General features: G+C 61.6%; 1 protein-coding gene across 5 annotated transcripts in view; it reads left to right on the top strand.

Moving 5' to 3' along the window:
- DLGAP4 (DLG associated protein 4) overlaps positions 1-14,194 on the top strand; it is a 149,045-nt gene that overhangs the window by 14,886 nt on the left and 119,965 nt on the right. For 4 of the 5 annotated variants that reach the window (XM_030288822.4, XM_030288825.4, XM_030288824.4 and 1 more), the window contains exon 2: positions 12,745-12,937. The exons of the other annotated variant lie outside the window; for it this stretch is intronic. The gene's annotated coding sequence lies outside the window, so the exon portion shown is untranslated. The remainder of the gene's footprint in view (positions 1-12,744; positions 12,938-14,194) is intronic. 5 annotated transcript variants of the gene reach the window in all.

Here is a 14,194-nt window from a genome sequence, read left to right as displayed (position 1 = left end):
CTGTAACCCTCCTGCCTCAGAGGGATGTGAGGGGACGTTCTGTGTGCCTCGGGCTCAGCGCTGGGCCCTGGGGATGTTCTGGCAGGGGCAGCAGGGAGAGGAGCAGCTGCTTTGACATCTCCCCCTGTGGGCAGGGGTCACCCCTGAGTGGTGCCTGGGGCTGGGGGCACATGGGGACATTTTCCATGAGGAGAAGTCACAGCACATCGTGGCTTTTGGGGAGCTGGGTGGGAGGAGGAGCCCTGGGTGCTGGCCCTGCTCAGTGCCCTGAGCTCTGGGATGCAGCTGGGGGTGTCCTGCCTCGGTGCTGGCACAGGAGGGCCCCTGTAGCAGCCTCTGGCGAGTCCCCAGGTTTTCCTGAGACCCACTGGGCTGTGTCAGAGCTGTGGGAACAGGGTGAGAGGAGCAGGGGTGGCAGCAGGGTGGGTGCTGCTGGGGGCTACAGGGCACAGGGCATCTCCTGCCCTGGCAGTGCTGCCAGAGGCCGGGGCAGGCTGCAGGGAGAGGCAGTTTTGGTTGGAAAGACAGAATGGTGGAGAGCAAAGCAGCTAGAGAGGACTCAGCTCTGCCCTGGACCCAGCTCGGGCACCCCTCAAAGGGGTCTCAGTAGGGGCTCTGTGGGCCCCAGACCCTCCCTCATGCAGGGACCCCTCCCCAAGGCCACCGCAGGAGCCCTCAGAGCCTCTCCTGGGGGAACCTGTCCTGTCCCAGGACATGTTTGGTTCTCCAGTGCCATTGCTGCTCCTCCCTCGCTCTGCAGCTGGGATGGGAAGGTTTCTGCTCGGCTGGATGGTTTTGGGGGCTGCTGGCACTGAGACCCGGGCTGGCATTGCTGGGGAGGGCATTCCACAGGAGGAGTGCCACAGGGCATTCCACAGGAGGAGGGAGGAACAAATCCGACCTGTGCGTTGGAGGAGCTCATGCCAGCTTTAAATTCAGCTCCAACTCTCCTGTTTTTCCCAGTGGTAGGAAAGGTGAAACTGGAAAGAAGCCAGAGAATCACACCCAGGGCACCTGCACCCTGTCCAGGAGTCACAGGAGATTGGGAAGATGATCCTGAGCTGGCAAAGCAGGCAGGGACCTGCTGGGGGCTGGAGGCAGCCCCAGCCCAGCTCCTGCTGTGAGAGCCTGGCTGGCACCATGGGCTGGCATGGGAGCAGGGGGACAGGGAGAGCCCAGGGCCAGGGGCTGTGCTGGGCAGGGGCTTCTCACCACCCCCCTGAGCACCTCCTCCTGCCAGCAACATCTCCTCCCTAGCTGGGAAAAGACAATATCTATTTTGTCACTGAAATCCACTGTTTTTCTAACTTTTATCATAATGGGAATGTAGAATCTCACTTTTCCTGGAAAAAGATGGATCTCCACGAGTAACTGGCACAGTGGAGGGGCTGCAGCCTCGTCAGGGGATGTTCTTTCCCCAGCTGCTTTGCTGGGAAATAGGTGGCTGCAAAAACCGTGCTCAAATGCTGTAAAAATGTGGCTGCAGGTCCTGTTCTCTCTCAGTTCATATGTTTGTGGGCATAAAAAGCTTTTAGAGGTAGATTAACTTCATTAGAATGGAAAGCATTCATTAATGACACTGTAACTCCTCTGGTGATGGCTGGGCCGTGCTCTGTGGTGAAGCTGCTCCTCTCTGGGTGCCTGTGCCTGCCCCTGAGGCTTCCCCCTGCCTCTGCCTTCCAGGGCTGTGCAATCCTGTGCTGGGTGATGCTGTGCCAGGGCTGGCCCAGTGCCCAGGGGGTCCCAGTGGGCTGGAGGGCAGGGGGATCCCTGCCCTGGTGCCCTGGGGATGTGGCTTGTGCTGCTGGCTCTGTGCTCTGTCCCGTGAAAAGCCTTGGAGCACGTCAGGAGGGAGCTGAGCCTCCTGTGCCCTCACAGGGGTGGGGTTTGGAAGGGCTCTGATGCTGGGGACTGGATGAGTTTTGGGAAGGCCAAGGCTGGAGAGCTGTTCCTGAGGTGTTCCTGGGTCCTGCCGGGCTCCTGCCTGACCCAGAGCAGATTTCTCACCCAGGAGAGAGGAGCTACAGGGACCACAGGGGCCCTGCCAGGGACAGGGAGGGCTGTCCTGGGCTGGGGCAGTGTCCTGTGCCTGGGCACTGCCTGAAGGAGGTCCAGAGCAGCCCCACACACCTGGCACACCCAGACCCTACGGGGGGCTGCCATGGGGCGGGCACAGGGCCGGGGGCTCCTCTGGGAGCTGTGGCCACGCCTGGCTGCACCCCACACCCAGGGCTCTGCATGGAGCTCTGCTCCTGGATCCTTCCCAGCGGAGCAGCCTCTGTGCTGGGGTACCTGTGCTGCTGCCGAGCCCCTGCAGGGACTCCCAGGCCCGAGAAGGCGGCTCCAGGTGGCCCCAGGGCCGCAGTGGTGGCCCCAGGGCCGCAGAGGTGTCCCCAGGGCCGCAGAGGTGGCCCCAGCCCGGCCCCAGCAGCAGCAGATCCGATTTGCCTGCCCTGCCTTCGCCGGCCCCACTAAGCAGGGTTTAATTTTGTTAAATAAATACAGAGTAATGGCAGTGGGGCTGGGAGCCAAATGGCCTGGGAGCATCCTTGGGAGCCAGGGGGGCTGTGCAGCGGGGCAGGAGCAGCTCTGGGGTCGGGCAGAGCTGCTGCAGCAGATGTGGCCATCACCGTGCGGGGCTTGTGGCCCTGCTGCCTTCCCAGCCATTTCTAACGGGCTGCTAAACAGCACTGCCAGAAGCACACTCATCTTCCCGTCCTAATTAGTGGATCAGACAGTAATTTTTAATCCGTTTGAATAGGAGGATCGGAGTGTCTCTCCCTGGAGCCTGGGCAGGACGTGGGGGTGGCAGTGTGGAGCAGGGCAGGGACCAGGGCCGTGCCCAGGCTCCTCCTGGTGCTGCAGGAATTGCTCTCCCCTCTCAGCCTCCATGAGTCTTCTGCTTTCTTCAGAGTTTTGGCATTTTCATTTCTCTTGGTGGTACCCAGCACAGCATCCTCAGCAGCAGGGTCACAGCTCCTGCTGTCCCTGCGGTGGTGGCAGTGGCAGGGCACTGTACCGGGTCACCAGGGCCCTTTGCAGCCCCGACAAACCAGCTGGGTAGGGCACACTGCAGCTGGATGGGCTTGGGCCAGGTTACCCTCAGGACAAACCCATCCCAGCAGGGCTCTGCTCTTAGGTGTGCTGGCGTTTGTCTTCTCCTGCTGAGGATAAAATGAGACCTGGAGGAGAGGGATGGAAAAAAAGGTAAAACGTTTAAAAACTGGAAGTGAAAGAAGAGGGGGAGAGGGTCTGAGGTGAGAAGACAAGGCAGAGAGCAGGAGCAGCCCCGGGTGGGATGGGCAGGGAGAGGCTGAGCTGGGCAGGGAGAGGCTGAGCTGGGCTGGCCAGAGCAACCTGTGGAGCAGCAGTTTGGTGTGAGCCAAACGGCTGAACCATGCCAGAGCCTCTGCGTGGGCCTAGGACAGAGCTCAGGAGCAAGGCAGGGGTGGGCATGGAGCTGGGCTCAGGGCTGGGCATGAAGCTCCCAGGGCTGGGGATGGAGCTGGGCTCAGGGCTGGGCATGGAGCTGGGCTCAGGGTGGGGATGGAGCTGGGCTCAGGGCTGGGGATGGAGCTGGGCTCAGGGCTGGGCATGGAGCTGGGCTCAAGGGCTGGGGATGGAGCTGGGCTCAGGGTGGGGATGGAGCTGGGCTCAAGGGCTGGGGATGGAGCTGGGCTCAGGGCTGGGCATGGAGCTGGGCTCAGGGCTGGGCATGGAGCTGGGCTCAAGGGCTGGGGATGGAGCTGGGCTTGAGGCTGGGGATGGAGCTGGGCTCAGGGCTGGGGATGGAGCTGGGCTTGGGGGTGGGCATGGAGCTGGGCTCAAGGGCTGGGGATGGAGCTGGGCTCAAGGGCTGGGGATGGAGCTGGGCTCAAGGGCTGGGGATGGAGCTGGGCTCAGGGCTGGGCATGGAGCTGGGCTCAGGGCTGGGCATGGAGCTGGGCTCAAGGGCTGGGGATGGAGCTGGGCTTGAGGCTGGGGATGGAGCTGGGCTCAGGGCTGGGGATGGAGCTGGGCTTGGGGGTGGGCATGGAGCTGGGCTTGGGGGTGGGGATGGAGCTGGGCTCAGGGTTGGGATGGAGCTGGGCTCAGGGGTGGGGATGGAGCTGGGCTCAGGGTTGGGATGGAGCTGGGCTCAGGGGTGGGGATGGAGCTGGGCTCAGGGGTGGGATGGAGCTGGGCTCTCAGGGCTCAGGGGCAGCTCCCCTGCTCTGCAGGAGCCATGGATGGGACAGTGGCTGTGGTGAGGAGTGGACCTGAGCCCAGGGAAGGTGACAGGCAGTGGTGACAGGGTGGCCTCGGTGCTGAGCTCACAAATAACTCTGGGTTCATGGGCAGAGGTGACAGCAGTGTCAGGCTGTGACAGAGCCAGGGCAGCAGCAGTGGGACAGGTCACACTGCCCTCAGCAGGGTGGCACCGAGGAGTCCGTGCTGGCCGTGGCTGTGGCATGGGTGAGCTGGGGAACAGCACCAGTGTCCTGCGTGCATTGACCTTTAGAAATGCCAGTGCCCGGGAGCCACCGGGAGCAGGGCAGGCACACACCAGGGGAGGGTGGCAGCCCTGGGGACACGGCCCTGGGGACACGGCCCTGGGGACACAGCCCTGGGGACACGGCCCTGGGGACACAGCTGTCCCCGGTGGCGGCGCAGAGATGCCGGTGGCAGGCAGGAGCTCGGGCAGGGCTGCACGGCTCTGCGGCTGCATTTCCATTTAGCAGCGTGCCAATGGCACAGGGACTCACCGCTAACACGGGTAGGGCTCCGCTGGCTCCTGCTCAAACCCGGGCCTGTCCCACACTGCCACTGAGGGGGCAGAATGGCTGGGGAGGGCAGCACGGACAAGGAGAACATCACCTCGTCTGTGCTACCCCCAGTCCCAGACCCCCACAGCTCCCCCGATGCTGAGGGTCTGCTCAGAGAAAGGCAGCGAATTTGAGGGAGGCTGCAGTCAATGGAGCCTTCAGGAGCCACATGCTCCAGTTTTAGAGCTTGTTCTGTAACCCACCCCACAGCTGCACCCCCAGACAGTGTCCATGGAGGGGGTGGTGAGAGCCCCCAGCTCCTGGAGGAGCAGCAAGAGGTGTCTGTGGGATGGAGGGGCAGCATGGCCGGAGCAGGCACTGAGGAGCCTCAGGAGCTGCTCTCACTGCAGTCCCTGCTCCTACAGAAAGTTCTGGGTCAGGAGAGGAGAGCTCCTTTGGGGGTGAACTGGAAGACAAGCCTCGAGCCAGGCCTGGCTGTGGTGGCTTGCAGGGGACAAAGCACAGGAGTGGGGTCAGCATGTGGAGCAGGGCCACAGTGGAGCAAGGTCAATATCCAGAGCAGGGGCATCATGCAGCAGGTCTCTCTCCAAGGACAGGGTCACTGTGTGGAGCAGGGTCACCTGTGGGACAGGGTCATCATGCAGATCTGGGTCATCACATGGAGCAATGTCACAGTGTCACATCACCCTGGAGCAGGGTCACTGTGTGGAACGGGGGCGTCTATGCATGTCATTCCTGGATCCAGAGAGGAACAATGTCCAGCTCTGTGGCAGAGCCTGTCCCAGCAGCGTGCCCAGCTCAGTGCCCTGCTCTGGCCCCCAGTGGGACCTGCTGTTCGGTGCCTGCTGATGGCAGAAGGTGCCAGCCTGACCCCCATGCTTGGGTGAGTGTCCCCTCCAGAGCCTGAGGCACTCACACGGAGCCTCAGCACTGCCCTGGGCTTTGCCTGCCAGCCTGCCACGCTCCTCACGCTCCCGGGGACCAGCTGGTGGCCCCGGGCATCAGTGGCTGCTTTAGGCAGAGCAGGGCTGGACCAGAGCCAGAGCAGGTCCTGCCTTCCCTGCCGGCAGGAGGAGGGAATGGGGACACCAGCATGGCTCTGGCTCCTGCAGAGGGGCTGGGGAAGGGAAGGGGTCAGGAATGTGCTGCTTCTGCAGCCACTGCAGGAGCAGCATGTGAGGATGGAAATGGAAACCGTGCTGGGCTCTGAGAGGAGGGGAGGGGAAGGGTGCTGAGCTCTGCCTGCTTTCCCAGTGCTGCTTCCCACAGGGTTAGGGGGCTGGAGGGGCTCCTGGGCCCTGCTGAGCTGCTCTGTCCATCCTCCACAGTCACAACATGCCCCGTCTGCAGCGGGGTGTGACCCTGCTGGCACCCAGGCCAAGAGCCAGGGGAGACCCGAGGGTGTGGGAACAGAATTCTGTGTCTGCCCATCAATCCTTGGATGCTGGATACATCCAAAGCACTCCTAGGATGGCTCCTGCCTGTGCTGATCCCAGGTTGTGTGGGATTGGAGGGGTCAGGGCTTGGTCCCCGGGGCTGGGGAGGTTTTCTGAGGCTGGGACTGGAGGCTGGAGTCAGGGCTGCTCCCATGCTGCAGGGCAGGGCAGAGCAGGGGCTCATCCTCCTTCCTAACAGGAATGTGTTGGCTCACTTGGATCAGAGAAACCCCTCCTCAGTCAGAGGGGCTGGGCAGGGGGAACAGTGGAAGGTTTCTGGGGGCTCCACAGGCACTGGACAGGGCTGGGGTGGGATGTGGGGGTGCCAAGCTCATCAGGACAGCCCTGGCACCTGCCCTGCCAGTGGGTGAGGGCTTCCTGCAGATCCATCCTCACACTGCCTTAGGCCAAACCTGGGGTGGAGCTGCTTGGTTTGCTGTAAGGGGGCACTTGGCAGCTGCCCCACACTCTGCCCAGGCTGCAAGGTGGCACTTCTGGGCACAGAGACCTGCCAGGGCTGTCCCCAGGGCTCAGGAGGGTGGGGTCAGTGGGACCCTGTACATCCCTGGCTCAACCTTGGCACTGGCCACTTGGGGGGCTCAGCCTGCCCAGACCAGCCGTGTGTGTGTGTTGGACAGCAAGAATTCATTTTAACTTGTCTTTTTGCCTCTTTTCACCTTGAATTAGCAGATCTGGGACAGAGCTGGCTGTTGCTGTTTGTCACACACACACACAGGGTTGTCTGTACATTACCCTGACATCACAGCGATGTGTGACGTGTCTCTGGCGGCGCAGGCAGGAGGGGACATGGCTTTGGGAGACAGGAGGGTGTTATCAAAGGGTTGCAGACAGCTCCTGGAAAGCAGAATGAGGAATAAGGGTGGAGAGCACAGAGCTGGAGCAACAGTGAGGTGCTAGAGAAGCAAATTTTCCCCTGGTCTTTTCATCTTCCCTCTATTGCAGCAGTGCAGGAGCAAGCCCCTCGTGGCAGGGGCTTGGTTATTGTTTTAAGGCAAAGGAATGCAGATTCCTTTGCCTTAAAACTGTGCTCTCCACCCTTATTCCTCATTCTGCTTTCCAGGAGCTGTCTGCAACCCTTTGATAACACCCTCCTGTCTCCCAAAGCCATGTCCCCTCCTGCCTGCGCCGCCAGAGACACGTCACACGTCCCTGTGATGTCAGGGTAATGTACAGACAACCCTGTGTGTGTGTGTGACAAACAGCAACAGCCAGCTCTGTCCCAGATCTGCTAATTCAAGGAGAAAAGAGGCAAAAAGACAAGTTAAAATGAATTCTTGCTGTCCAACACACACACACAGCTGGTCTGGGCAGGCTGAGCCCCCCCAGATGTGATAGGTGGAGGGAGATGGAGAGGTTTGGGGGAGGCTGAGGGAAAACCCCACACAAACACAGCTGTGCCACGGCGGGGCTCGAGGTGATGGAGGAGCTGCTGAGCTCCCCAGAGTGGGGACACACAGTGACCTGTGTGGCACTGCCCGCGGGTGTGGGGACACACAGTGACCTGTGTGGCACTGCCCGTGGGTGTGGGGACACACAGTGACCTGTGTGGCACTGCCACAGGTGTGGGGACACACAGTGACCTGTGTGGCACTGCCCAAGCTCCCGCAGAGTCCGGCACCTCCGCCCCGGGCAGCCCAGTCCTGCCCTCCCTCCCCGCAGGGCAGGGTGCAAGGTGCCAGTGGTGTCCCTACGTGCCCACCTCTGCCCAGGAGGGGATGCCCAGCTCGTTCCCATGCATGTCCCACCACTGGAGCAGCCCCTGTCTGGGGCCAGCAAGCCCAGCCTCCAGCCCCAGGCTGTGCCAGCTGACAGCTCCCTCCCATCCTGGGAAGTCTCCCGGGTGCTCAGGACTGTTCTGTCGGCTGTTTTCAGGGGCTGCCATCGCAGAGAGCTTCTGTGTCTGCCTCCTCCCTGTTCCACCTCTCCCACAGCAGGGATGACAGGCTGTGACAGTGGCAGTAATGCCACCCCAGGCTGCTCCCTAAGGACCCCACACCAAGTTGCTCCTCCCGAAGCTCTCTGCACTGAGCCCCCTCTCCATGGCACAGCTGGCATGGGGATGCAGCCAGACCTGGCTCAAGGCTGTGCTGCCACAAAACCAGGGTGGGAAATGAGGGAGAAAGATTTCCAGACCTGTGAAAGTGGGAATTTCTGCAGGGAGGCAGTGCTGGGCGTCCTGGGGGAGGTGACAAAGAGCCCCAGCATGGGAGGGAGCCACAGGTCAGTGCCCCCAGGCAGGAAGAGCAGAGCTGGCAGCAGGGCTGGAAGAGTTCCTGGGGCTGGAAGGGCTTCTCATCCCTCCCACTGGAGCATCCTTGTCTGCCTCGGGAGAAGCCCGGGAGGCAGAAAGGCTCCTGCTGTCCCCTGAGCAGCCAAGGTCGTTCCTGGAGGCAGTGCAGATGCCAGCTGCCATGTGGCCCATGCCCGCAGGAGTGGGGGTAATTAGCTGGAAAGATGGTCAGGCAGCATGGGAAATGGGAAATGGGAAATGGGAAATGGGAAATGGGAAATGGGAAATGGGAAATGGGAAATAATGGGAAAAGGGAAATGGGAAATGGGTAAGGAGAGGCAGGAAACGGCAGAGCCGAGCCTGGACCGGTGACTCTCCGCTCCAGAGGTGCCTCTCCGTGCCAAGGCCTTCCCCCCTGGGGCTGTGGGGAGGGGTGGGCACGGGTGAGGGGTGGGTGGGAGCTGGCACTGGGTACCCACAGCACCCCACATGTCCCCACACCCTGCCCGGCCTGCCAGGCTAGGGGGGTTTGCTCCAGCTCAGTGCCCGCGGTGCTGGAGAGGAGAGGAGTGGATCTGATCCGGCTGGGAGCACGGAACAGCCGTGGCAGTGGCATTGTCCCCAGCAGTGGCAGTGGCAGTGGCAGTGTCCCCGGCAGTGGCAGTGGCAGTGTCCCGGCAGTTGCAGTGTTCTGGCAGTGGCAGTGGCAGTGCCCCCAGCAGTGGCAGTGTCCCTGGCAGTGGCAGTGGCAGTGTCCCTGGCAGTGGCAGTGGCAGTGTCCCCGGCAGTGGCAGTGGCAGTGTCCCGGCAGTTGCAGTGTTCTGGCAGTGGCAGTGGCAGTGCCCCCAGCAGTGGCAGTGTCCCTGGCAGTGGCAGTGGCAGTGTCCCTGGCAGTGGCAGTGTCCCCGGCAGTGGCAGTGTCCCCAGCAGTGGCAGTGGCAGTGGCAGTGTCCCCGGAGATGCTGGGCATGGTGATCCTGGCAGCTCTGCCCCACGGCTGGCTGGGCACCCTCTGCTGTGGGCACCTCACTGCCCACATCGTGCTGGGCATGGCCCAGGGCCGTTCTCCAGGCAGTGATGCTGCCAGCCTGAGCACTGCAGATGGAGGCTCCTGGGCTGCTCCATCTCCTTGTCCTCCTGTGTGGGATCAAGGGCCATCATCCAGGGCTTTGGGAGAGCCAGGCACTGTCCCTGGCTCTGGAATCTCTGGGATCTCTGTGGAAAGGCCTTGCCCCTCTGTGCCCGTGATGTCCAGCTGCAGGCAGAAGTGGGGCTCACTGGACATGCTGGAGAAGGTCCTGGTGCTGATGATGTGCAGCGTGTGGGGGCATTCACAGTGAGTGTGTGGGGACAGCCTCGTGCCACTGTCCCGAGTGCCCACTGAGTCAGTCTGCTTGTGGCTGTCAGTCTGAGAAACCTCCTGGAGAATGCTGTGGGGTCTTGTGGGCACCTGGGGCCTCCAAGGCACTGGAGCAAACTGGTTTTTTAATGAAACCAAGTAGGACAGTGACCTGCAGGACCAGCTGAGTTTCAGAGCTGGCAGAGAATGGTTTGGGAGGCTCTGGAATGGAAGGCTCTGGTTGATGTTCAAGGATGAGGGAACAGGAATTGCAGCCTGTTGGAGGTGCCTGGATCGTGAAAGAAAGGCAGCAGAGTGTGGAGAGATGGTCCCTAGGCTGTGCTGGGAGGGTGTGGAGGTGTTCTGGTGGTGGCCCCATCTGGGCAGAGAGGGGAGCAGAACACTCTGTGCCTTGGGAGGGCTGCAGTGACAGCCACGGTGAGGCTGGCAGGGGCAGGGTCACAGAGGGGGTGGTGGGGTGGTGGGGCTGTGATGTCCTGCTCTGACACGTCTGACCCTCCTCAGGTGGGCTCACCTTACCTCCTCTGCTCCCCCACACCATGGATGGGACCGGTCCCAGGGCTCTGCCCAGGCTGCCTGGAGGAGCAGCCCCTGCTTTGGGTGAGGCTGGGTCTGCTCAGGCCATCGTGCAGATGGAGCAGTTGGGAATTCTTCTGTCTTACACAAACTCAATTTACTTTTTTCCGACCTAAATGTCTTTCCCACCTTGCCAGGGAAGCATCTGATCAGCAGCAATTAGCAAAACAAGCTGCAGTAATGTCTGGGCAGTGCCTCAGGGACATCCACCCGGCAGATGTTTGGGAGCTCTGCGGGGCAGGGCCAGGCCCTGGCAGGGCAGGGAAGAGGCAGCACTGGCACCTGGGCACTTCTGCACAAGCACAGCCTCTGCAGCCAGGGGAGGGGATGAGCCTGGGAAGGGTCCAGGAGCGGCTGAGGGAGCTGGGGGGGGTCTTAGCCTGGAGAAAAGGAGGCTCGGGGGGACCTTGTGGCTCTCCACAGCACCGTGGCAGGAGGGGACAGCCGGGGGGTGTGGTGGGAATCAGGCTCTGCTCTCAGGGAACAGGGACAGGAAGAGCAGAAACGGCCTCAGGTTGCACTAGGATAGGTTCAGATTGGATATCAGGGAGAAACTCTTCATGGAAAGGGTGCTCAGGCACTGGCACAGCTGCCCAGGGCAGTGGTGGCATCACTGTCTCTAGGAAGTGTTCAAAAAACGTGTGGATGTGGCACCTGGGGCCATGGGTTAGTGGTGGCCTTGGCAGTGCTGGTTAAGGGTTAGATTTAATGACCTTAGGGGGATTTTCCAACCTTTATTTATCTGTGATTCCAAGCCCCCATGGCTGCCCAGGTTCTTGCCATGGTTTGATCTCAGCTCACCTTGCCTTGCTGCTGCTCACCAGTGCATGCAGGGAGAAGCTGGACTCGGGCTCTGCTTTCTCATCCATCAGCAGTGATTCTCTTTTCATTTGCTTTTTGGGCTTCACCTTTTTAATCCAGCTGTCTCCTGCCTTACAAATGTTCTTCCCTCAATTACTTACAGCAGGCTGCAGGGCCGGTTCCATCCATCTCTGGCTGAGCTGGCAGAGCACAGGCAGGCCACCCCAGCCACTGTCTCCTTGTCACCAGCCCCCACTGGTGCCCAGCGGGTCACCCTGGCAGGAGGGGCCTTCCCCTGAGCTCTCAGCACCGAGCCCATCCTGGGTGGCTCCTGCAGGGGTGTGGGAGCAAGCAGCTCCCCTCAGCCTTCCTAGGGATGCAGGTGGACACTTCCCCTTGCCTGTCCCCCACTGCTGCTGTGGGGATTCTCTCTGCAGGGACAGGAGGCAGGAAAGGTGCCTGCCTCTCCCAGAGAGCGAGCTCATGGAAGGAGGGGTTCTAGGACAGACCCCACCCTGCCCCAGGTGTCCCACCGAGCACGGTGCTGTCCTTCCCACCGGGAGTTCCAGGCTCCTGTTAGGTGGGTGCTCTGTGTCCTGCAGCCATGGAGAGTGCTCAGGTGTGGCAGGACGTGTGGCACCTCCCAGGTGCCAGGGCATGGCACGGCAGTCTCCCTCTGCCAAATCCTGGACAAGGGACCAGCCGGACCATCCCTGCACCAAGGCTGCTTCATCCCCTCTTAATGCTCTTATCTTGAAGGCTCCTCTCAGATTAAAGCCCCAGCAGCCAGTTCCCTCCCTGGATTTATTGCAATGCAGTTTTCTTCCCCTGATCTGATCCGGGTGTAAGCTGCTCTTTGGGAAGTGCACGGGGAGGACAGATGTGCCTGTCAGTGCTGCAGCAGCCAGGCTGGCAGAGAGCAGCGGGGAAGTGCCCTGCCCTTCTTGGTGCCATCTCTGGCTCTTCTCAAGTCTTGAACCCCATTTCTCCTTAAACTGCTGAGAGCAGCTCTGTGGAGCCCCGGGTTGGTTTGGGCCCCTCACAACCAGAAAGACCCTGAGGGGCTGGAGCATGTCCAGAGAAGGGAACTGGGCTGGAGCACCAGGAGCAGCTGAGGGGCTCAGCCTGGAGCAAAGGAGGCTCAGGGGGGCCCTTCTGGCTCTGCACAACTCCCTGTGACAGGAGGGGACAGCCAGGTGGGGTTCAGGCTGTGGTCCCAGGGAACAGGGACAGGGTGAGAGGAAATGCCCTCAAGCTGTGCCAGGCAATGTTTGGGTTTGGATATTAGGGAAAATGTCTCTATGGAAAGGGTGCTCAGGCGCTGGCACAGCTGCCCAGGGCAGTGATGGCATCACCATCCCTGGAAGTGCTCAGAAGGCGTGTGGCTGTGGCACCTGGGGACAGGGGCTGGTGCTGAACGTGGTGGCAGTGCTGGGTGACCTTGGCGATCCAAAAGGCCTTTTCCAACCTTAACAATTCTCTGCTCTGAGCCAGGGTAGACACTGGGGTGCATCCACAGCTCCCTGGGCTCACGTGTGTGTTGTCCCTCCGCAGCCTGAGGCCCCCAGCGAGCGCGGTCACCGATCTGCCACCACCCACAGCCGGCGCACGGGCCACCAGCGTCCCCCTGCCCCCCGCGGATGACAGCAGCGTCCTGCAGCAGCCGTGCCACCTGCAGCAGCCGTGCCAGCCACGAGAGCCGTGCCACCCGCCAGAGCCGTGCCACCTGCCAGAGCCACGCCAGACTGTGAGTGCTCCGGGCAGGACTCTGGGGACACGGGTGGCTCTGGGGCCTCTGTGGGTGCTGGGGATTGTGTCCTCTCGTGGGGTGCTGCTCTCTGCCCAGTGTGGCAGCAGAGGCACTGCTGGCAGAGCAGGGGCACAGGGCTGTTAAGGGGACAGGGCTGAGCTGCTGTGAGGTGCTGGTAATGTCCCAGCATGGGGACAGAGGGGGGCTGCAGGACACTGCTGTGGACACTGCAGGACAGTGCTGTGGACACTGCAGGACAGTGCTGTGGGTGGACACTGCAGGACAGTGCTGTGGACACTGCAGGACAGTGCTGTGGGTGGACACTGCAGGACAGTGCTGTGGACATTGCAGGACAGTTCTATGGACATTGCAGGACAGTGCTGTGGACACTGCAGGACAGTGCTGTGGGTGGACACTGCAGGACAGTGCTGTGGACACTGCAGGACAGTGCTGTGGGTGGACACTGCAGGACAGTGCTGTGGACATTGCAGGACAGTTCTATGGACATTGCAGGACAGTGCTGTGGACATTGCAGGACAGTGCTGTGGACACTGCAGGACAGTGCTGTGGACATTGCAGGACAGTGCTGTGGACACTGCAGGACAGGGCTGTGGACATTGCAGGACACTGCCATGGACACTGCAGGACAGTGCTGTGGGTGGACACTGCAGGACAGGGCTGTGGACACTGCAGGACACTGCTGTGGACACTACAGGACAGTGCTGTGGGTGGACACTGCAGGACACTGCCATGGACACTGCAGGACACTGCTATAGACACTGCAGGACAGTGCTGTGGACACTGCAGGACAGTGCTGTGGACACTGCAGGACAGTGCTGTGGACACTGCAGGACAGTGCTGTGGGTGGACACTGTAGGACAGTGCTGTGGGTGGGCACTACAGGACACTGTTACAGGTGTCCCTGGGGCAGGGAGGGCTGTGAGCAATGCCAGAGCCCAGGAGCAGTGGGAGCAGAGCCCACAGGGAGCCCCAGCCATGAGGCAGGTGGGGAGCAGACCCACACCCCAGCATGGGCTCCCTGGGGCTGCCCTTGCCGTGCTTTGCCCTGGCTCTGCCCCCTCAGCCGGGGATGTGCTCCCTGAGCTCTGGGTCACTGTGGCAGGCTGGGCACGAGCAGGAGCCAGAGGCAGGAGCGTTCTGACTGGCCAGAGAAGGAGGCTCCTGCAGGGAACTTGCCAGCCCACTGGAAGCCTGTGTTGCCCCGCAGGAAAGGGAAGGGCTTTGGGTTTGGGC

This window comes from Taeniopygia guttata, chromosome 20 (genome assembly GCF_048771995.1).
Source record: "Taeniopygia guttata chromosome 20, bTaeGut7.mat, whole genome shotgun sequence".
NCBI lineage: Eukaryota > Metazoa > Chordata > Aves > Passeriformes > Estrildidae > Taeniopygia > Taeniopygia guttata.
The sequence above is the reverse complement of the archived record's forward strand: the minus strand, read 5'-3'. Positions and strand labels throughout refer to the sequence as shown.